We start from the raw sequence: 23930 nt of genomic DNA on the forward strand, positions 1-23930 counted from the left end.
GAGAAGTAAGAGAAAATCTAAACCCGGAAGGGAAAATCAGACTCAAGCCTAAACTCTCTCATGAAATTTCACCTGGGCCTCCAGGTTGTAGTGTTGCTTTGATCCTTAGCATATTAACTGTATTTATGTGGAGTATGCTAATAACAGCCCAGACTTTTAAGTTATATGGTCCAGGCAATTGATTTCTACAGGATAGTCATTAAGAGCATTGACTCTTGAACCACTGACTCCCTTAAGTCATCAAACTTCTACTCTAAAGCACATGTTTAGTGGACTTCCCTGGTGGTCCAGTGGTTAAGACTCCATGCTTCCAATGCAGGAGACATTGGTTTGATCCCTGGTTGGGGAACTAAGATCCCACATGGCCAAAATAAAATAAAATAAAGCACATGATTAAGTCCCCAAAACCCTCTGAGTTTTAATTTTCTAGGTTTCATGTAACATAAATAATCCATGATGACTTGGAAAATTATATGAGATAATACATGCAAAGTGCCTAGCATTTAGACAGTATACCATAACAGGTTATTATTATTATATAACTCAAATAGATTATTTCCTCTTAAATATGTAAACAATGCATTTCTGAAACTATACGATGAGCCAGTCTATGTAGTAGACACTACAGATATAAAGATAAATTAAGCACATCCCTTCTTCTGAAAGGGTTCATCATCTAATGAGGCAGGCACACCATACGCAAGTATCTACAGTTGTGTCACAAAGTAAGGTGAGGGGTATCAATATATTATGGATTTTCAAACAGTACGTGTGATTCAGCCCAAGAGATTCAGAGTAGGCTGCGAGGTGAGGTTGGTGAACGCTGAATAAAACGATTCAGGGTGGTGAAGTGGGTGAGGATCAAAGAGGGCCACCTAGGCTGAGAGAACACAGTGAGAAAAGTGCAAGAGATGCAAATCATTAGCTGTTGGAATGATCTAATCTGCAAGCCTGTTTGTGCTACAGATTCATTTTCTAAGCAGGAGTTTTGGTTTTCATGTTAAGAAGTTTGGACTGTATTTGATATACAGCAGGAAGTCATTGGAGGGATTAAGCTGGGGGTAAGGGGTAGAGGGGCTCACATGGACAGATTGGTGTTTAAAAAAAATCCCCCCGAAAACTGTGTGAAGAATTACCCTCAGGGTCTAAAGAGAGGTTGGTTAGAACACAAGAGAAGCAGTTCAAATGAAAGGAGCATCAGAGGTAGGGAAAGACTATGGTTTTTTAAAAGTCTCTTCTGAAAACATTTTCTTTGCTTGTGCCTGTAATCTTGGCCTTGAAGAGGCAGAATTAGCAATTAGTGGCTATTTCTTGGATGTAGGAGAATGAAGAAAAATGGCAGATAACTCCCAGATCTCACACTTAGGTTACCTTTTGTATTCTCAGGGCTACCTTTTACTTAGTAAGGGCTCACTAAATTTTGAAGATAAAAAAGAAGAGAGTGGACAGAAGAATCTTGTTTTTTTTTTTAAATCCCCAGGGATGTTGAACCCAAAAGGTTCTGTCAATTCTCCATGGAGCTCTAAGTTTGTATTAAACAGACATATTTGTAGAATTGGCACCATTCTCACTACAGATAATGTATCTATAATACCTAACTTTATATAGCTGTATAAGAGAGGAATACACTGGGGGGATAAAACTACTACTAATAAGAAATTGCTAAGGTCTTTGAAATTACAATAGATAAACATGCATTTTACCACCAAATTACTTTCTCAGTGTATTTGAAATGCTTAAGGCTATGGTGCTAATTAACTTTGGGCCTTCCCTAGTACGAAGGCAACTTAGTTTAATTAAATCAATGATGCTGTATATTAATTATAGTACAGATTTAAATAATTTAGGAAGCACGTACTCTTCTTTCAAAACCTTGTTTATTTTTCGACCTAAGGTGGCAGGATTAGTTTGCTTCAAATTTAACAAATGCTACTAATGTCACCCTCTCTCCCTTTCCTCCGTCTGCCATTAACAACAGTCTGGATGTGAAAGTCGGGATCCTACCTGTGTGACAAAGATTAGGTTCAATTCCATGACAGTAAAGTGACTGACAGAAAAATTATATTCTATTGCTGTAGATAACTCTCTATTTAACAAATGTATCTAGTTTTAATACTCTTGACTTTACAAGTACAGTTGGCTCCATTCCTAAAATGAATGAATTTGGTCTAGAGGTCCTTTGAATTAAAGCTTGCCTACCCAGTCATAAAGCCACTACAGTATGGAAAAACCATGATTATCCAGACGTCCTAAGTTCAAGGAGCCCACAGACATGATTTAATCAGAAGTCTGTCATTTCCACAAACCCACATTTTTAAAAAAATAATCCAGGTTTACTGTGCCTTGAGATGCATAAATAGAAGAATATATTTCAAAGGAATAGGAAAGCCATCTGGTATAGACTCTTCCTTAGAGCATGTAATTTATTAATTGTTGATTGTCTATTGAAAACCTACTAAACTCTATACTCTGGTAATTGCAAAGTGAAGGGGATGCAATCTTATATCTCAATTTTATTCTCAAAGAGTTTTATTTTAAATGGGAGATTAAAATAAATAAAGCTCATGACAATGCGTAAAGAAGCAAGAAAATCTTTGATGTAAATGCTATAACAACTCAGAGGGAGAGAAATTTATTTGGATCGGGCTATCAAGACAGATACGTCAGCTCATCTCAAGGAAATGTAGTATAGAAACTTGCTAACATCTTTTCACATAAAATTTTTTGTGTCTATGACCCTAATGACCAATACTGTGTCATAATTCTTTCTTTATTTCTTTATTTCTTTATTTTATTTTATTTTTGGCTGTGTTGGGTCTTCATTTCTGTGAGAGGGCTTTCTCTAGTTGCAGCAAGCGGGGACCACTCTTCATCGCGGTGCGCGGGCCTCTCACTGTCGTGGCCTCTCTTGTTGCAGAGCACAGGCTCCAGACGCGCAGGCTCAGTAATCGTGGCTCACGGGCCCAGTTGCTCCGTGGCGTGTGGGATCTTCCCAGACCAGGGCTCGAACCCGTGTCCCCTGCATTAGCAGGCAGATTCTCAACCACTGTGCCACCAGGGAAGCCCCATAATTCTTTAGGATGTGAAAATAGGTCTCATAATCATTTCATCAGCACAAGTATTATAAAAAGAAGACTGGAAAGCAACCTCAGATCTTATAAAAATCCCGATTTGTTGACTATAACTCCTATGTATTGTTGTATGGATGAGGATATAAGGGCATTTGGATAGGTGACTGGGCTCTTTAAAGGTAATTTTTTTAAAGGTACCCCAGTGATGATGATCATATTATAGAAAGGGAGAAATGATTTCTGCATAGGCTGAGATCTTGGGATGAAAGTCATAATCTAAATGCCAGTTTTTATTATCCTATTCGGTCAGCAGAATTTCTGAATGTGAGCTGAAGAGGGGATGCTTCCATCTCCTTCCTTGTCTTCTTATGCAGTAAAAACTTGCTAGATTGCCTGCCTTGTTATCACCTTCTAATAACAGAGGGGCTGAATACAGACCTCATAAAGGAAGCAAGCTGCCATTATTTTAGATAAAATGTGTTCCTTCCTAGAGGACTCTGGGCTGCAACTGCTTCTCTGCTAAACACTAATTCAGCAAGTAAACATTCAAGCTTTACAGATAGACTGTCCTGTTTATAATATTTCATTTAATTGCTCAGCAGATAGAAGCCAGCTCTATTCTATACATCTTCAAACCACAATGGTACAAAGAGAAGTATGATAATACCCAACATAATAGTTATCTAAAGACAGATACTACCATGTAAAAAATATTTAGTAACTGCATTATGATTATGTTAGTGAGGTATGGCATTATATTGCTATAAGCAGTTACACCTTGCAGTACCTAAGAGCAATGACTTTAAATGAACAGAATAAGCTGAAGACTTTAAGTGTACATCTGTGTGAGATGGTGGCATTTGCTTCTCAGGGAAGAGTGAAAGCAGGAGTTTAACTTAACACATAAAACAAAAGGGTAGCATTTTTCTATGTGCAACACTTTGACTTTTCAATGACAAAGAACATTATAAAGAACCAAGAGAAAATAAAAACTGGTTTCAAGTGGGGAATGTAGAATGAGCTTTCTTTTTAAAAAATCCTCTAATAATAAATGAAAAAGTATAATTAAAATTTTTAAAACAAGTGTAATATTAATACTAAAGTTTCTCTTACAGAAAACTTCATGTTTCATATTCCCACAGTGTTTAGAGAGTAGTATTTCACAAACAGAATTTCAGGCATTGCTTTCTGCTTTTCTATGGCCTGATGAATGAAGAGAGTGGAAACTGAAGATGACATTAGTGCAAGAACTTAAAGCATAGCTTTCCCTTTCTTTTCCCAATTAAAAAAGTACCCCAAACACAAGAGGACAGCCTGCTGTGACAGCTATCTAGGGAAACAACCAGAGTTAAAAATGTGTGATAACATCTCCAGATAGCAATTTTAAATTCTTATTATTTTATCCAATCCCCCCAAAGCCAATGACACCTACACTGGTAGTAAAATTCACTGTCTGCTTGCCCTGTCCTCCAGCCTTTCTGATCTCCTGACTTTCATGGAACATGCAGCCCTCTTAGCTTTCTAGAACTGGATGTCTTTACACACCCCTGAGCCACATCCACTGGGCCTCCTTCCACACCCAGACCTCCACTCACCCGGGTGAAGTCTTCTACTTAAGCTCTGATTCTTAAACTGGACTTCATTTATGGCAAGGGGCTTCTCCCTGGTCTTTTCATTTTACTCAAGGATTTAGATATTTTACTATCCCAAATGAAACACATAAATTATGAATGATAGTAAAGCTGCATTAGGTTTAAAATGAAAGAAGCAATTGCAATGAAAATTGTCTCTTCAGAGCTAAGTATCCATCATCCTACCCCAAACCTCCGGGAGGACACGGGTGACAATTCCTGCCCTACTAAGTCTTTCTGGACTTCCTTGGGCTAAATTATGAATTTACTCTTATGGGCTCATAAAGTGCTTCATATCCACATTATTAAGCTTATTTTGTATAATGTAACTATTTCCAGTTTCCTTTCTTCTATTTGACTGTGAACTCTTTTGTGGTTTTGCCCTGGGTACTGAGAATAAAATGAGAAAAACGAAACTGCATACACTGGCATTCAATCAAAGGAATGCATTAGACAATCCGGGTCTTTAAACTGGCAATAGCACTAACTGAATGTTGTTTTGAGCCATAATTCTGTATTAGCAAATACTTAAATAAATGTGGTCTATGATAAGAGGATAAACAGGGGTGAGGAAGAAGACAGCAGACAGGTTTTGTGTGTAAAGTTCAAGGACTCATTGAAGGAGAGGACAATGCGTGAGCTTTCTTCTAAAATTGCATTATAGGTGGCTGAAAGCATTCTAGGTCCATAGTTGTCTTTGTGCCTAACATTTTGGTAAAGCCCTAATCCTTTTAACCTAACTAGAGAGAACTACATAGAAATCATCAGGGTCTCTGCCTGTCATCACAACTTCTTAGAATTACCCCTTTCATCCCATACTTCTTTACATTTTTCTTGTTATTATTTTTGTGTTCCCATACTACTGTCATTGGAAAGCATTTATGAAATAACCTGCTTTTTCTTCTAAAGCATAATCATTTCATTATTTATTTTCTCTAAATTAGAGTACATGGATTTGGAACTTAGTTTTGACAATTAACTAATTAATTTCACAACTTACGGCAAGGGTCTTCACCTATCCGAGTTATGTTTTTGACATCTATAAAGAAAACAAAATTCTAGTAAATTTCAAATGAGATAATGTTAATACAAATTACTGAGTTCTGAGCCTAGAACATAGTGGGAAATATGTGTTAATACAGGAGAAACATGGAAACATGATAGTATAGAAATTAAAGACAAGGACTCTGGGCTCTTCGTGTTTTAAAATCCTGGCTCCATCTCTTATCAGCTGTGTACGCTTTGGCAGTCTATCTAAAATCTCTTGCCTTAAATTCCTCACTTATAATGTGTGCATCTATTGGAATCTAATTGATGGCATTTTTTTTAAAGTATTAAATGAGGTAGTCAGTATATGCCAGTGCCTGGCATACTGTAAACCTCTAATAATTGCAACCTTAGTATTGTTACATTCAAGAGAATTTTACAAATCAGCAGTGATATCGGAATAGACAATGAGCATAGATAATTGGAAGAGAGAATGTGAATTGGCATTTTCAAGCTCCAAGGTAGGAAAAACAACATACTTTCACTTCACTCCAGATGTAAACTCTCGGTCTCAAAACTTATCAAGAACAACTGCATTTCACCTCAGGCCCTGTCTCCTGAACCATTCTCTTATTAGGTACCCAGTGAGAGTAAATGAGCTGTGTCTGATGAAGATTCAGGACAGTGAAGGAGGTAATCATCATTGCAAGTTCAGGGATTATTTAAATTTAGCATCTTTCAATAACCTTGAATAATGTCTTTAAGTTCACAAATACAATCTAATGCTCTTTCATGTTTTACATTCCACAAATCTTTATGAAAATCCTTCATTATGTTAAGCATTGTGAAGGTATTGGGATGTATTATCTCTGATGCAATGGTCATTCTTGGTAAAGCAAAGGACATATTTAAAGATGTGGAAGTATGACAAAGCACAACTGATTTGGGAATTTTAAGGAAGTCACCCCAGTGGAAATACATTGTGTGAGTGTGGGAGGATAAAGAAAATAGAGGCTGGAAAGATGGTCAGGATCCAGATGATGAAGAGCTTTGTGTGCTGTAATAAGGAGTTTTGACTTTGTTATGTAGGCTAATGGAACCCTTTATGAGGGAGCTGGTATATTTGCAGTATGATAACATTTAAGTTTAACTTAACACTTTCATTAGAGCTGCTTTTCTATTCATTCAAATAAATGTTTAGCCCACTGGACTCTGAAGGAAACTCATACTTCCAATGATAATTTTTTAGGGAGTTGATTTAAACATGTGTATTCATTGGTTCAAGCCCTTCCAGGATACTAAATATTTTTGAAATGCTTTTCTTCTAGAAAGGTTTTGTTGTTGTTTGTTTGCTTTACATTTTTCCCCCTCACCACAAGTGTTCACGTCTGTTTTCTTTGTGTTATGCCTAGACAAGAAGAAACATTTTTCTTTTTTTTAAATTTTTATTTTATATTGGAGTATAGTTGATTAACAATGTTGTGTTAATTTCAGGTGTACAGCAAAGTGATTCAGTTATACATATACATGTATCTATTCTTTTTCAAATTCTTCTCCCATTTAGGTTATTAAATGGGAAATTTGGAGCAGCGTTCCCTGTGTTATACAGTAGGTCCTTGTTGATTATCTATTTTAAATATAGCTGTGTGTACGTGTCAATCCCAAACTCCCAATCCATCCCTTCCCCCAAACCCTTACCCCCTGGTAACCATAAGTTAGTCCTCAAAGTCTGTGAGTTTGTTTCTGTTCTGTAAATAAATTCATTACTTCTGAAACTCTGCTGATAAACCACACGAATCCTAAATTAGCCAACAGCCAAAGCTTAGAAGCTAAGATTCTTAGCTTCAAGTACCATACTTTAGGATTCCAGTTGTCTAAATGACTTCGAGCTTCTGAGCTTGTTTTAGGTTCTGGCCATGTACATGTGGATGGTGAATCAAGATACATATATACTGGTGATTGTGTTGATCCAAATGCTGGAAACCTGATGATTGGACTGCAAATAGGAGAAGAAAAGCTTCTTGAGGAGGAGCTCTCTGTCCATCCTCCTCCTCCCATTCTTTGATACTCCATCCCGCGTGTATGTTTGTATTAGGGTAGAAATTAATTACCCTTCAAATACTTTTTGTGGGCTGTTCAGTTTATCCTCCTTTCACGCCTATGTCCTTCTTCTGGTTCATCATCATTTGGGACACTCAGAAGCCACATACATTTTCTTTTTTTGGCCTTATCTTCAGGAAGGCTCATTAGTATCTCATCTGGAGTTCAACTGAGAAAATGTTGAGAGCAGACTTGGCTTTCTAAATCTGCAGTTTCCACATCCACAAAGATAACTAAACTTGGACCAAAAATATTCAGGAAAAAAAAAATCCAGAGATTTCCAAAAAGCAAAATTTGAATTTGCCATGCATTGACAACTACTTCTGTAGCATTTACATTGTATTAGGTATTATAAGTAATCTAGAAAGGATTTAAAGTATAGGGGAAGGGACTTCTCTGGCTTTCCAGTGGTTAAGACTTTGCCTTCCAGTGCGGGGGGTGCAGGTTCAATCCCTGGTCGGGGAGTTAAGATCCCACATGCCTCGTGACCAAAGAACCAAAACATAAAATAGAAGCAATATTGTAACAAATTCAATAAAGACTTTAAAAAAAAAGTATAGGGAAGGATGTGTGTAGGTGATGTACAAATGCATATTTCCTTATGTTCTCCCTCAGAGCTGCAATATTACCATAGGCAATACACCTTTATTAGAGTAATTACCCTATTAAAAGTATTATATTAATTTCCCTTGGCTTTTGTTCTTCTCTTTCCCACTAGACTGTAAGCTCCTTGCAGTCAGGACTCCCTTTTTGTGTGTGTGTGTGTGTGTTAGTTTCTGCTTTATAACAAAATGAATCAGTTATACATATACATATGTTCCCATATCTCTTCCCTCTTGCGTCTCCCTCCCTCCCACCCTCCCTATCCCACCCCTCTAGGTGGTCACAAAGCACAGAGCTGATCTCCCTGTGCTATACGGCTGCTTCCCACTAGCTATCTATTTTACATTTGGTAGTGTATATATCAGGACTCCCTTTTAATCACTTCTGTGTGACCAAAGCTTGTCAGGGTATTATCATTTAAGGAGAAAGTGCTAAAAAATATTTGAAGAATAATTAGAAATTTTTGGTAATTTTATGCTAAATCATAGTTCCTTTTCTTATTTCTTTTTGGAACAGTCTTTTCATAAAATGCAATTTTCTGTGCCTTTCAAGATCGATAAAATAAAAGAAGCCTGCACCTCTGTAAATAAGAATTGTAAGTTTGATTCTCTACATGAAGTACCTTTTATAACACTTTATCAAATTGAAATATACATAAAGGACTATGTCATAATAGTATAACGATGAATTTTCATAGTGATCACACACATATCCAAGGATCCACATCTAGAAGCACTCCTCATACTCTTGTCTAGTCATTACTGCCTTGCTAAGGCTAACTACTAGCATGATCTCCAAGAACATTGATTGGTACAAAATGGAATCATAACTAATGTCCTCTTTTGGGTTTGACTCCTTTGGCTCAGTTTTTTGCTTATGATATTCATCTATTATGATAGACAGAGATTTCACTTTTTAAGCACATGACCTGGTCATAGCACCAACTCCCTGTCTTAATATAGGAGTTAATAGAAACTTACATAAGAAAAAAATACATATGCAATATATATATAATGTATAAATATAAATATATATTAATGGTTTAAAAACATATACATATAGATTTATATTTACATGAAAGAATTCAAAGATAGTCTAAATGATTGATCTTATCATCTGCCTTTCCTTCATTTATAAAATAATCTGAGTCCTTGTTTTTCTTGCTCTATTTTATTTTCCCCAAGATAAACTAGCTTTCAAGAACCACAAAGGTGCATGGTAGAGTGAATGGCTCAGAAGGTCAGGATTTCTGTCCTGAGGCAAATAAGGCAGACAAACACAACACACTCCAAGTATGAGATTTCAGGAATGGAGAAGTGAAAAGGCACGCTGGTTTGACTTTCAGGAATGCTGCAATGCACTTAAGATTAAGGTCAAAAGGCACTCATGCCGGATTTCCCTTACAATTCCTGTGTAGCAGGATTAGGAAAGAACAGATAATGCATTCATTAGGGCAAAAGTTAGGACAAGAATAAATAAACTTGGAGAACACTCACATAAGGAGTAAAATAATACTGGCTATTTTACCCTGAAAAGGAAACAACTTGTGGTTATAATTAAATAATAAAATAGACTGGTATTTTATGAAAAATGACACCAGAAAGACATTGCTTCCTATTCAAACTCCTAATCATTATAAATTGATTCCAATACATATTTTAATAGTTTTGTGTTTAGACATTGAAACCTTATGTAACAGAATATGTGTTCTTGCATTTAAAATTAGAAGAGAAAATAGATCTCTTTTCTTAACTTTCATAAGCAATGACCAAAATGTGGATTTGGGATATTGTTTTTCCTAGAACTTTTAGAAATAAAACTAAGAAATTTGATTGCCCTCTCTCATACTGTTTAATTATATCATACTAGAAAATTTTCTTGGTAATAACCTGGTTCGGCAACTTTAATCTGTTATTCACATCTTAAAAAGAAAATGAAAGAATTTTCAAAATGACTCTCACCACTTAAGGAAATTCTGTTCTTGGCACCTAATTTTCAGTGGCCAGTGTTAAAGCCTTACCGGAATAAGTATTCTGTATGTTATGTCACTTCAAATATGCATATTGTTTTCAAAATTGTAAATTGGTATTTTAAATTATACATTTCAAATAGTCAAAATGACATGATCATAACTCCTTCTAATGGGAACAATAATAGCCATAGCAATTATCTTTTTTTATCGCTTATTAGTATTTGTGACTGTTACTAGTTATTAAAACTAATGAAAAAATATATGTATATATTGATTGATTGACTGCACTCTGACAAGCAGTTTTTATGTAATATTTCCTCTATTTTTCACAACCACACTATGAAGGAGGTATTATTACAGTCTGTGTTTTAAAGTCCTCGAGAGGTTCAGTCATGTACCTTCAAGATTATACAACTCATCACCCAGGGCCAGTTGATGCCAAAACCTGTGCTGTAAAAAATGTACTATATTATCTCTATTGAGGGCAAGATGTATGGCTAGCCTCTCTAATCCTTAACACCCTGCATTTTTAGATGCAGAAGCTGAAATTGAGTCTATAGATACATTATTCATGATCACATAGGCAGGAAATGACTGATCCATGGTTTGAACCCATGGATTTTTTTTTTCTTTTGATGATACCACAGTTGAAACACAATAAAGATCATCTCTCCATTTGTACAGTCTTCAAAATTAATCACAGTTCAAAACAACCTCAATTATTTTACTTTTCCTAAAATTGACCATACTGATTACGGAAATCAAGAACTTGATGAAAATGATTGAGACCTACTTTCCTTGCTGGTGATAAGTATGTTCTTGTATCTTCATATTTTTGGCAAGGATTTCCAGGATAACTGAATTCAGAGATCCTTGTATTCCAAATGAAGACACTGATGTTTAGAAAAGTTGTGACTTCAATAAAGCATCCGCCAGCTGGATGTTGTGGACCCACATCTGATCCTGCTAGAAAGTCTCAGTATAATGGTTATTAAACTCTGGTTATTGTGGCAATTTTGCAAATCTGTTGTTAGAGAGACTATGTGTTTGTTCTGAAACAGAGAGACTCGATTTATAACTCACGAAAAGAGTTATCAGCCAACAGAAGAATCTGAATAAGGGAAACTCATTTACCCTAGTCAATGTCTATCATGGAGGTTTTACTTCATAGAAGCATAGACTGAGTCATTACAGACTGGGGTATGAACCATAGTTCTGTGACTTTAAACGATGACAGTGTTTCTGATTGCCAGTGTTCAGATTTGTAAAACATGGATAACAAAGTCTACCTAAGAGTGTGCTTTTTTCTTTTCGCTTTAAATAATGCATTATGTTCAGAGCAGCAATGCCTTATGCATGTGTGTGTATACACATAAATATGCATATAGACATACATATGAAATACTATATATATTAGTCATGTAATATATCACATTAATAATAATACCAATGTAATATATATACTATCATAACAGTAGTAATAATGATGATGATAAATATTTCATAATAATGATGCATTATACAATGTAGCAAGTAAATATGTATACATGTAGGAGAAAGAAAAATAATTACAGAAACCTGACTGCAGAATTCCAAATCCCATATGCTGGCATATAAAGTATTGCACAATCCACTACCTGAATCCACTTCCAGCCTTCTTCTCTACTAAGTGAAATTCCTGTACCCTGTACTCTAAGAGCCATGTGTAGTCTCCTCATCCTGCCCAACACTTTTCAGTATCTTTGTTAATGTTATTCCAGCCACCAGAAATCTTTAGCAACATCTTCCCGCAACCCCTCATTAATATTCATAGACAAAATGTTTAATGTGCCATTTAAAGGCCAGTACAAACTCTGCCTATTCCTGAATTCTTATCCCCCAATGAGAAGTATGTTTCTTTCTTCTAAATTCCTTTATAGCTTTATCTAAACTCTCTTAGTTTCTTGCAACATGGTAATTTGTGTCCCTGATATCTTATAAGCTCTTTGAAAATGGATACCAAGCCATGTTCTCATATGATTCTCTGATGTAGGAAAATACTCCCTTACGATCATGAGTTGAACATCATTTCTCTTGAATGAATCTCTTAAGTACTTTTCACAATTTTACAATAGATGAAAACAGTTGAGCCCAACCTCAACATGGATTTAGGAAGAATTCTACCTTACACTCAATCAAAATTTGGAAGTCAGTGTATTTCAAGACATGATAAACAATATTAAAAAAGGCTTTCAATGGTACAAATATAGAAACATTCTGTGTTTTAATGTTTAAGAGGTTATATTACTGTGAAACTAGTATTATCAGCCCATCTATTTGTTTAAAATTTGTCAATTTAATGAAAAAAATTAAATAATACTGCAAGTGGTGAAACACATGGATGATACCTGGATAAATGAAGCTTGGGAAATGCAGTTTCAGGATAATGTGGTTAGAGAAGAGTGATAGGAGGGAGAGAACTGATAAGCTGATTCATTCTCTAGGTAAATTGCTTGTGGTCTGGAGGCAGCTACTGTGAGTGAATAAATGCACAATTTCTCACACTCTGGGGCCATAGGAGTTTGGTGATAGGCTGACAGAGCTCTCCAACGTTCATTACATGGTACACAGAAGTCAGCAGACAGTAATGAGATTCATGCCAAGGATAAGTACCTCCGTCTATTTGTAAGAGATCTGTAGTAAATCTGAATCAGTGATTAGATTAAACCGTTTTTGGTCATTTAGTTTATTTTAAAGGTGCTAGTGTGAAAGTGAATTTTAGAAAGTCCCTTTTAGAAAACTTCTCCTACAAATTATTGCAGCTGTGGGACTCTAGCTGCTGTCCTTGAAAATATTTCATATTGCAGAAAGACATCCATTTAAAGTGCATGTACATCAATGCACTTGCATTGTATACTGTACATAATTACTTATATAAACTGACATTACCTTTTTCATATACATGTAAATTGCATTATACTTCTTTTAGTATTTTTCTTCTAGAAGTAATACAATATTTTATACAGCACTGTGCTTCCCTGTCATCCCTCAATTTTCCTGTCAATGAGCCATAAATAGACTCTATAACTTGGCTCCCTTAGAGAATACACATATGCATAATTAGAGGTTTTCTGTTAGGAAATAAACAAAAAGACAGGCATCTGACTCAACAAAGTCCATGTGTAATGCTACATTTACTGAGAAGATAGTATGTTAAAGACTGTCTTTAGGGAACCTTCCATTAAATTACTGAGTAGTAAAAAACAAACAGTAAAGAGTCCTTTTGGTGCATTGTTCAGTCACTTTGTGGTCACCAATATCTCTCTGGGTGACACCTGATCATTTGCTTATTATAAAAATCAAAAACAACAGTACTGCTCTCAACTAGAGGGAACAAAACATACTTAATGGATTAAGTATTTGATCATGGTTGCATTTTTGAAATGCTGCCCAAATTGGGCTAGTTATTGTTGTACCTATTTTGCATTGCACTTGAAACTGCCAGTAATCTAAAGGTTGGCTTCTAAATGGATAAAACATACTATAATGGATTGAATATCTTAGCACAGGTAGGAAATTTTGTATTGTCACTTAGAATGAAAATAGCTTTTAATTCGATTAAAGAGAATCATTGTATTCCCTTATTATCTCCAGATAATTTTTGAAACTATTATGTATATTTTCTATTCACTAATTTTACTCAGTTTGATCTAACCCCTAACTGTCTCCTCAATTTAATTCCTAACTGATTCCTAATTGTTTTACCTAGCTCCCTTGATTCTTGGTTCAGACCAAGTTTGCTAGCTTTATACAACTTAACTACACACACACACACACACACACACACACATAAATATATGTGTGTGTGTGTGTGTGTATCTTATTTCTCCTGCTTGTGGCATTTACCTCATACATACCTCTGCTCTTTTCTCGCTAAATCCTACACATCCCTGAAGACTCAGTTTTAAACCTGCTGCATCTATAAGATTTTAGTTATTTTCTGAGTGACTTCACCAATGGAGAAAGTATTATTATGGTTGTATCTAATTACCTCAATTCCAGAAATCCATAGTTTTATTTTAGAAGTTTCTATCTTAGTTTGTTTTGGTTCAAAAATCTTGAAGTCATCTCTCATTTTCTCAAACACCATATCCAATCTATTATAAAATGCCGTTGGCTGTTCCTTCAAAATGTATCCTGAATTTCTCACTACCTCTAGGGAGACCAACTTCTCACCACATCCACCCCTGCTACCCTGGTCCAAGCCTCCCTCTTCACTATCATGGGTTTTTGCTGTGTTCTTCAATTGAGTTTTTGGCAAATGCCTTTGTCCACAAAAAGTTAGATAATATTTTCTGAAAATGCCTTTTCAATTCTTCCAAAACAAAACCCAGAGAACCTACAATGACCTAAAAGACCCTACAAAAATTGTCAACAAATGAAATGACTGACCTTACTTCCTATCAGTACCACATTGCACAGTTTGCTACAACATACTGTTCTACTCCCAATTTCTTGATTACAAATATGCCAGGCGCTCCCATCTCAAAGTCTGTGCCTTGTTTGCTCCATCTTCCAGGGACACTAATCAGCAAGGTAACCACATGCTGCTTTCTCATTACACCCTATCTTGGCCATGCATCTAAAATTGAAACCCCATACAACCCCCAGCACTTTCCATCTACCTTAGCCTGTGTGTATTTCCATAGCACTTATAACTTCCTAAGTATGTTATTAATTATTTATCATATTTATTCTTTATTGTTTGTGTTCCCTATTTAAATATAAGGTACACTAGAGTGAGGATTGTTTCGTCTCTTTTGTATATTACCATAACCTCAGTATCCAGTACAGAACCTGTAATGTGTAATGTAGGACATGCTCCACATTTTGTTAAAATAATAATATATAATCTTTTTACAAGTATATTCCAGTCTCCTCAAATGGACTGGATACTTTTTAAGGTCAGTAATTGGGTCTAATCTTCATAGAGTTCCACTGCAAAGAGCACTGCCATGCTTTCGACAAAGAGGACTCTCATTAAATATGTGTTAATTAATGGATATTGTGGGTGCCTTAGGTTTCAGAAGCTATCCCCAGAAATGCAGGGCTGCCTCTTTAGAAGTCTCCCCATCATGCAGCATGACTTGATTTGATTGGACAAATCAAAGGAATTGTTTTGCCAAGATACATAGCTTTTGCTGATAATAATTCACAGTTGAAAGGGAATGGAGGTAAGAAGTGTTAACAAGAGGAAGACATCTTGTTTGGTGGTGAGTAATGAGGACCAGGTAAAAGCCAATTGGAAGAGAAAGATAAAAAGTTATTCCAGATGACAGTAATTGCCAAAAATATGCTCATGCTGAGTCCCAGTTTCAAAGGCTAAAGATGAGAAAAAGGACGGAAGTGGTTATCTTCTTAAGAATTAAATAAGAAAAAGTCTCACTTTATCTCTTTACTTTACCTATTAGCAATGGAGTTAGAAAAATATTCATGAATTTTAGAAAAAGTTAAGAGGAAGATAATAGTTCTAGACACTATAAGATTTTTATACACTTTTCCTTAGGGCTTCAACTGATCATTTATTTTTATTTAGAATTCCTTGATTTTTTTATGTACACACACTACTTGTGAAATTAAATATATTTATATTATTTTTGATAATGACCTGTGTTTTAATGCGAGGTCTGTCATTAATAGTTGAATGTCACTGGGAAATATAGTTAACCACCTAAAATTTATATCACCACCTATAAATTAACAATAGAAACACACCTCCCTTCCAAGGTTGTTTTAAATTTAACATTTGTAGGATAAACAAAACAATTACCCCAAAAATGTAATTCTTAATTATGTGTACAAAATCATAATGTGGTTACCCAAAATTTTGTACAGCATCGTTCTAATCTTGTATCCTAACCATCCTGCCACAAGTAGGAAAAAAAATCTTTAAAAAATGCTTAAACAAAAGTAGGTTCTATGCAAATCAAGGGAAGAATGAGTTATAGCAAATTGATTTTATTTAAATACAGTATATTAATGTGTTTTAAATTCACTATATGTAGCCATATTTTTCATTTAATACACTGCCTCAATATATATTTGATATCTTATTCCCTTTTCAGATCTTAAAATTATGACTAATGTTTCCTTTTTTTAAAGTCTTTTTCTCTCTCTTGATCTCTCTCACTCTCTCTCTTTTCTTCCCTCCCTTCCTTCCTCTTCCCTCTCTTTCTTTTTCTTCCTCCCTCCTTCCTTCTTTCTTATTTCCTTTCTTCCCTCCCTCCCTCCTTCCTTCCTCCCTCCGTCCTTTCTTTTTCTCTTTCTTTCTTTCTTTCTCTCTTTCTTTCTTTCTTTTTTCTTTCTTTCTTTCTTCCTTCCTCCCTCCCTCCCTCCCTCCCTCCCTCTCTCTCTCTCTCTCTCTTTCTTTCTTTCTTTCTTTCTTTCTTTCTTTCTTTCTTTCTTTCTTTCTTTCTTTCTTCCCCCTGTGAATATTTGTACTCAGTCTAGAAAGCTATTTGGGTACATTTGACTTTCTTAACAACTTGTGCATCTTCTCTCAAAGTTAAATTTGAAGTAAAACTAACTAAGGGTAGATAGGAATAAGTGCAGATAAGGCATTCATTCATCCAGTCAGTTATTTATTTAACATTTCCAAATGCTAATCCTGTTCTTGGTGAGATGCAAAATGCTGAAGATACAAGGTAAAAAACACAGTATGACTTAAGAAGATTTCCACTACAGTCATTGAATAAGTGGAAATAAAATCAGTGATAATATATATTGCGAAGTGTGTTATTATAGGTTAAAGCATAGGATAAGAGGAACACACTTAGAATGAACCTCTATCTACTGTTGGGTTTTGGACAGAGGGGAGAGGATTTATCAAAGAAAAAGTGGCTGGAACATATTTAAAAGAAGTAACACTAAGCATTCAAACAAAGGTAGGAAGTTCATTCTCAATTATTCACTAGTCCCTTCTAGAAGTAACAGCCTTACCCTTTATTATGTAACTTTGTTGTATTTCCCAGTAGAATAGGCAGAGCATGTACTTTAGTGATTTTGGATTTGACCACGTGATTTGTTCTGACCAAAAGAATATGAGCAAATAACACTTTACCGTTTCTAAACTATCTTGCAATACATGTTACCACTTACTCTCTTGTGATTCTGCCTTCTACTCAGAAGAACATGCCTAGTTAGCTGTTGATTCCGGACTGAGGAGAAATTTAAAGCTAGATTCAATCCAACCTGAAACGTGGATACATGCTAAGGTCAGTAGTGCCCCAGCTGGTCTGAAAAATTATGAGTAAGACACATTTTATTGCTGTTATAAGCCACTGAGTTTGGAGATATTTTATTGTACAACATTATTTTAGCAAAGCTGATTATACACTTGCAGATCTGTAGAAGCATCCAGAGGACAAGCAGAGGACTTGAATAGACGTATTCCCAAAGAAGACATATAAATGGCCAGCAAGTATATGAAACAGTGCTCAACATCACTAATCATTAGGGAAATGCCAATCAAAACCCCACCTGTTAGAATGGCTATTGAAAAAGAAAAGGAGATAACAAATGCTATCTACGATGTTGAGAAAGGGAATCCTTGTACTTTATTGGTGGGAGTGTAAATGGTACAACCACTATGGAAAACAGTATGAGGGTTCCTCAAAAAATAAAAATTAAAAAATCAAATTACCATATGATCCAACAGTCCCACTTCTAGGCATACATCCAATGGAAGCGAAGCACTATCTTGAAGTGGTATCTGCACTCCCATGTTTATTGTGACATTATTTACAATAGCCAAGACATGGAAGCAACCTAAGTATTCATTGGCAGATGAATGGATAAAGAGAATAGCTTTACAGGCTTGGAGTAAGCAAAGATGTCTTAGAAATAAATTTTTTTTTTAATAGTCATTATATTAACTGGGACACTATGGCAGCCATAGACTGGGTAGCTTAAACAACAGAAACTTATTTTCTCACTGTTCTGAAGGTCAGAAGTCCGAAGCCAAGATATTTGTCATTTTGGCTTCTTCTGAATCCTTATTCCTTGCCTTGTAGGTGGCTGCATTCTTTCTGTGTCCTCACATGGTTTTTCCTCTGTGTGCATTATCTTCTGTATGTTGAGCAGCCATTTTGGATTTGGACCCATGCATATTACCTCATTTTACCTTAATAACATATTTAAACGCCTTATCTCCAAATCCAGGTACATTCTGAAGTACTTGGGTTTATAACTTTATCATATGAATATTGGGGGAACATAATTCAGCCCATAACATTAAAAAAAAAAGGATAAGTTGGACTTTATAAAAAGTAATAAATTTGGCTCTTGAAAGTCACCATGAAGAAAGTGAATCACAATCCAATGACTTGAAGAAACATATACAATAGACGTATGTGGAAAAGAGTTTGTATACAGGATTATAAATAATTAAACACATATATAATAAAAAAAAAAGAAAATAGTCCAATATAAATTGTCAAACTACTTGAAAAAATTCTTTAGAAAAGATGTAAATTCTATTAGGAACATGGAAAATGCCCCACATCATTGATCACTAGAGAAATTAAAACCACAATAAGCTATCACTCAGTTAAAATTAAAAATCAAAAGAAAAGGGTGAAAATACTAAGTATTGGGAGTATGAGGAAAAATTGGGATTCTCTTGCACTGTTGGTGGAAGTGTAAACGTGTAATCACTTCAAAAAGTAATTCAGCACTTTTAAAAAATAAAGTAAAAATGTAGGAACCCTAAGGAATATCACTTCTATATATTTATTTAGAATAATAAAAATTTGTGTCCAAATATGGTCATATAAGAATGTTTATAGCAGATTTAGTCATAATCACAGATATTAGAAACAACTCAAATGCCCATCAACAAGAGAATGATTAATTAAAATTGTGTGGTATTCGTAAAATGGAACAGTTATCATCAATAAAAAAATGTATTATTGATATAGACATCAACATGGGTGAAGCTCAAATACGTTTTCTTAAATAAATGAGGACAGACACAAATAAATATGTAGTGTATGGTTCCATTTGTATAGAATGCTAGAACAGACACAGTAAGATATGCGGATAGAATTAAGAACAATGGTTGCCTTGGATAAATGGGGGGATTAACTGGGTTGGGGGAAGAGGGAACTTTCTGGAATAAAGGGAATGTTGTATAACTTGATTGGAGTAGCAGTAGCATATATAGATGTGTCTAATTAATTAAACCGAACACTATAAATCTGTGTATTTTATTTTACATAAATTATACCTCTATAAAAATGATTAAATTTGATTTATTCTTGTTCTTCCTTTCTTCACATTTTTTTTCGAGGTGGGGGAAAAAATCCTTTTTTTTAAGGATTGTGGCAGAGGGAAAATATCAATGGTGAGAGGGGATATAAAACTTCCCTTCCAGAAAACCTGTAAGGTGTCAAGGCCACAATGACCTGCTGGCCAACAATATGTCAGGTTATTTGGCTATTTCTCCAATGTCATCCAAAGTTTGGATTGACATTAAAAATAGTTTTACATTGAATTTAACTGTTCAGTCAACAATCAGTTCATGAAGATAATAAAAATACATGACGCACAAATCTTTTAACACGTAAAACTAATTTAGGGTATGTAATATCATTTCATTATTAAACATCCAATCAAATGAATAGACAAAAGTAAACTACTTATCCAAAAAGGGATGATATTATTAATTTCCAACTTATAGATAGTGAAACCTAACCCACCCCAAATTGCACAGCTAGTATGTAGTAGAACTGGAACTGAATTCAAATATTTTTAAGATTTAATTCTACAACTTTCAACCGGTCCATTTTATATGAACTATTTGCTTATTAAATGACTTATCACCCCAAAGTCACATTTGCAAAATTCATGTTTCCTCTAGAAGGAAATGATCTGAGAGGGAAAAAGAACAAGCTAGAAAGGTTTAGGGAAAATGAAATTGGTCAAAAGGACTTTAAAAAGTTGTCACATTTCTGACAATTAGAACAGCTACATTCTAGAGATAAAATATAAAATTTAGAGGTAAGGTTTAGAAAGTTAAGTGTGCCTAGGCGTTGGGGAGGGAGAGTTTTAATTTCAGAAAATAGACCTTACCTTCTCAGATACACTTAGCTTCACTTTTAATTTTTTATTTCCATGAAAAATGTGTAATATTGCCAAACTTAATCCTTCTCAAGTCAAAGGACAGATTTCAAGTCATATGTCTTCATTTACTATCATTGTTCACTTACAATTTGGCAGTTGACTGTCACATGTTGACAAGCTGTTTCTGTCTTCTCTTTTTTGCCATGCATTTACATTTAGATTTAAAGAAATGTCATCTTTTTACTAGGCAAACCTCAAGATGCATACTATAAAATTGTCTTTTAACTATAAAAATAGAAATCACATTATTTAAATTATCTTTCTACATCTCCCAGTCTTTGAAAAGGTATTTTTGCTCTCCTCTTGAGTTTTTCCTCAAAGCTATAATTTTTTTCCAATGTATTTATTTAAAAGTCTAACTTTTATAATATAAAGTAGAAACTGGGTCTTAAATTTTTCTTTTTACCTTATTGTTGAGTGTTCTTTTTTCCAAAAGGGCCCTTCCTCATTCCCATTATTTTATCTTAGAGAGAATTTAGATATATCCATAACATCTATTATTATTCTATGACTAGTCATTGTGGATATCTAGTGGTTTTTCTTCCCAAACCTTTCCTAATCTATTGCTTACAGTGTTAAAATTCTAAAGAAGGGTTTATTAATTTTCTGCTAATCAGTATCATGGATAAAATCGTAATAATTGCTACCCCTTACCCCTTATTGAGGTCCTACCATGAGCCAAAATCTGTCTTATATATTTTGGTATATAATTGATTTAAATCTAGCAATAATCCAGGAAAGCAGGTCTTATTATCTCATATTTAGAAAAATAAAAATTCAGAGAAGTTAAGTCAGTTGGTTGATGCCACATGGATTGTAAGTGACTGAGCTAGGACAAAAATCATAGGTCTTTCTGACTTCCAGAGTTGTCAGAGCGTGGCAGTGCCTTTGTTGATTGTGAATCCCTAGGGATTCTGTGTTCTGTTAACCTGGTCCATACCTCTACGTGCCTCAGGCCTCTTGACTGCTACTCTAACCTTGTCATTCATTATAAAAATTGCAGCCTCCTGCCTTCTGGGGGTGAAGCACCACTACCTGCTCTTTACTGTTTCCAATCCTATCATCCCGATTGCCATAATGTGGCCAGTACTGTAATGGACCCTTCCTATAATCTGCCCAGCCACCGGGCCACCACCAAAGATTCCAGGATCTCTCTGACCTACATCAGCCTTAGCCAGCCCCATGGTGAGCTCTAAAACAAATATGTCCTACCAAAGTTGTCCTTCATTAGAATTAAGGGCAAGGGTTTGATTTCAATTCCACCAGCTATTAAATGTGGACTGTCTCAGGGAAGGGTGTGACATTGGATGAAGCAGCTCTCTGCAGATAAGAAAATCCTGAAGGATCCAGCAACTGAAGGGTCTGGCACATAATAGCTGTATAATTAATATTTAACAAATGAGTGAATGAGTGATAAAATGAAGGCAGGATAGGTAAGAATTTTCAGTAAATAAAATACATTAATAAAATAATAAAACAAAAAAGATGAGAAGCTATCTCCACCAGTACTTATTTCTGAACTGTTTATTTAAAGTCTCACAAAAATTTCCAAATTAACTTAACCATTGTCAGTGCAATAACAACACAAAGATTAAAATGGTGCATTTAGTGAGTCATCTGAAAGCTTATCCAGAACTCCACATCTGGCTACCTAGGACTCTGTCAGTGTTGGGCTGAATGTAACTCTCCTTCATGGTGCTTTGGCTACATGTAGACACAGCTGTGTCATCCTGCTGGAAAATCCAAACTGTGAAAACGAGATAGTGAAATCCTTATTTTCAAACAAAATACTAAGCTTCGTGCCAGGGCTTCCTAAAGTTTGCAGGTGACATTTTAATTATTGAGGCTTTTCAGCAGTTATAGCCATCCTCCTTCAGTTTCCTTTCATTGAGAAGTAATTAAAGAGAGGAAAAAAAAAATACCATCGAGTTAAAAATGATCTCTATTTAAACCTTCTGTTTTCTCAGGATTTTGTTACTGAAAACAAATAACCTTTTTTTTTCCAAACTCCAGGTCACTTTTGAAAGTTTGATGAATCATCTTCTTCAGCTTTTGAACTGTACGTGTGGGCATTTCTGGAAATGTCTCTCTATTGTTGACCGATGGTCATTCAGAATGTTGGAAGAAATAAACGGTAATAGGATTCTCTGATTTAAAAAGGCAGTTGGATCTTTCAAAGATCATTACAGATTCCAGAAGTATCATTGACAACTAGCAGACATTGGTAGGTGTATTTGTATTTTAGAGCTTCCATGACAAACTACCACAAACTATGTGGCTTAAAATAACAGAAATGCATTGTTTCACGGTATTGGAGGCTACTAATACAAGATGAAGTTTTCAGCAGGACCATGCTCTCTCTGAAAGCTCTAGGGGAAAACGCTTCCTTGCCTCTTTCTTTTTTCTGGTGGTTACCAGCAATCCTTGGCATTCCTAGGCTTGTAGCTGCATCACTCCAATGTCTGCCTCTATTATCACATGGCACTTTTCCCATGTGTCTGTGTGTCTAAATTTTCCTCTTCTTACAGAGACACTAGTCATTGGATTAAGACCCACCCTAGTTTGGTATCTTCATAGTGGTAGTATCTTAACTTGATTGTATCTGCAGAGACAGTACTTCCAAATAAGGTCACAGTCACAGGTACAGAGGTTAGGATTTCAATACATCTGGACTAGGAGTAGGGGACACAATTAAACCCATGACAATATGCTATTCACATTTATACTTCATAATCACATTTAATTCACTGTTAAGTCATCTCAATTCTTCCATGTTTCCCAAATATGTTTGCTTTTAGTAGTGTTGTACAGTTGTATAGTCAAATAACTGTGCCATCTTATTCTATATTCTTTCTAAAATCAAAACAAAGACTTTACATTTCCGTGGAGAAACAAATTGTTGTATGGAGAGAAAACTCACAGAACTTCAAAACTGCTATTTTTTATACATAAAAGGTAGAATGTATTAGCTTATTCACCTTTCCATTCATTTATTCAACAATTATTTTTGAACACACCTAAAGCAACAGACAGAGAATTCCTCTCATACTTACAGTCTAATTGAGAGAAATGATAATAAATTTTTAACTGAAAAACATGTAAAATTACAAGTTGTAATTAACTGGGGGAAGAGCAGTACAGACAGGGGAAATGGCATGTGTAAAATCCCCTAGATGAGAAGATGCGTAGGATATCGAGGGATCTCAGAGAAAGCTTTGAGAGACAGAGGAAGCTGGGGTCAGCCTTGGAAGGTTAGAGAGGCAGGATAAGAGAGAACATTTGGGACCTAAGAAGGCTGAGGTCTTGGCCATGCAAGTCATAATCTGGAAGCTAAAGAGGAACATGTAATGAAATCTTATGAAAATGATAGTATATGAATTATTATGAAGCCATGTAGGCTTCTTT

General features: G+C 35.2%; 1 long non-coding RNA gene across 1 annotated transcript in view; it reads left to right on the forward strand.

Annotated features, from left to right (window-relative positions):
* The window catches only part of LOC309655805, a 37331-nt gene extending 15604 nt beyond the window's left edge, over positions 1-21727 (forward strand). Inside the window, exons 1-2 of the long non-coding RNA XR_014261010.1 lie at positions 1-19168; positions 20303-21727. The exon at positions 1-19168 is cut by the window's left edge and continues 15604 nt beyond it. This is a non-coding gene — a long non-coding RNA (uncharacterized lncRNA). The remainder of the gene's footprint in view (positions 19169-20302) is intronic.
* Positions 21728-23930: the final 2203 nt, after the last annotated feature.

The sequence above is a fragment of the Balaenoptera physalus genome (genome assembly GCF_965194825.1).
Source record: "Balaenoptera physalus genome assembly, chromosome: 2".
Classification (NCBI taxonomy): Eukaryota; Metazoa; Chordata; class Mammalia; order Artiodactyla; family Balaenopteridae; genus Balaenoptera; species Balaenoptera physalus.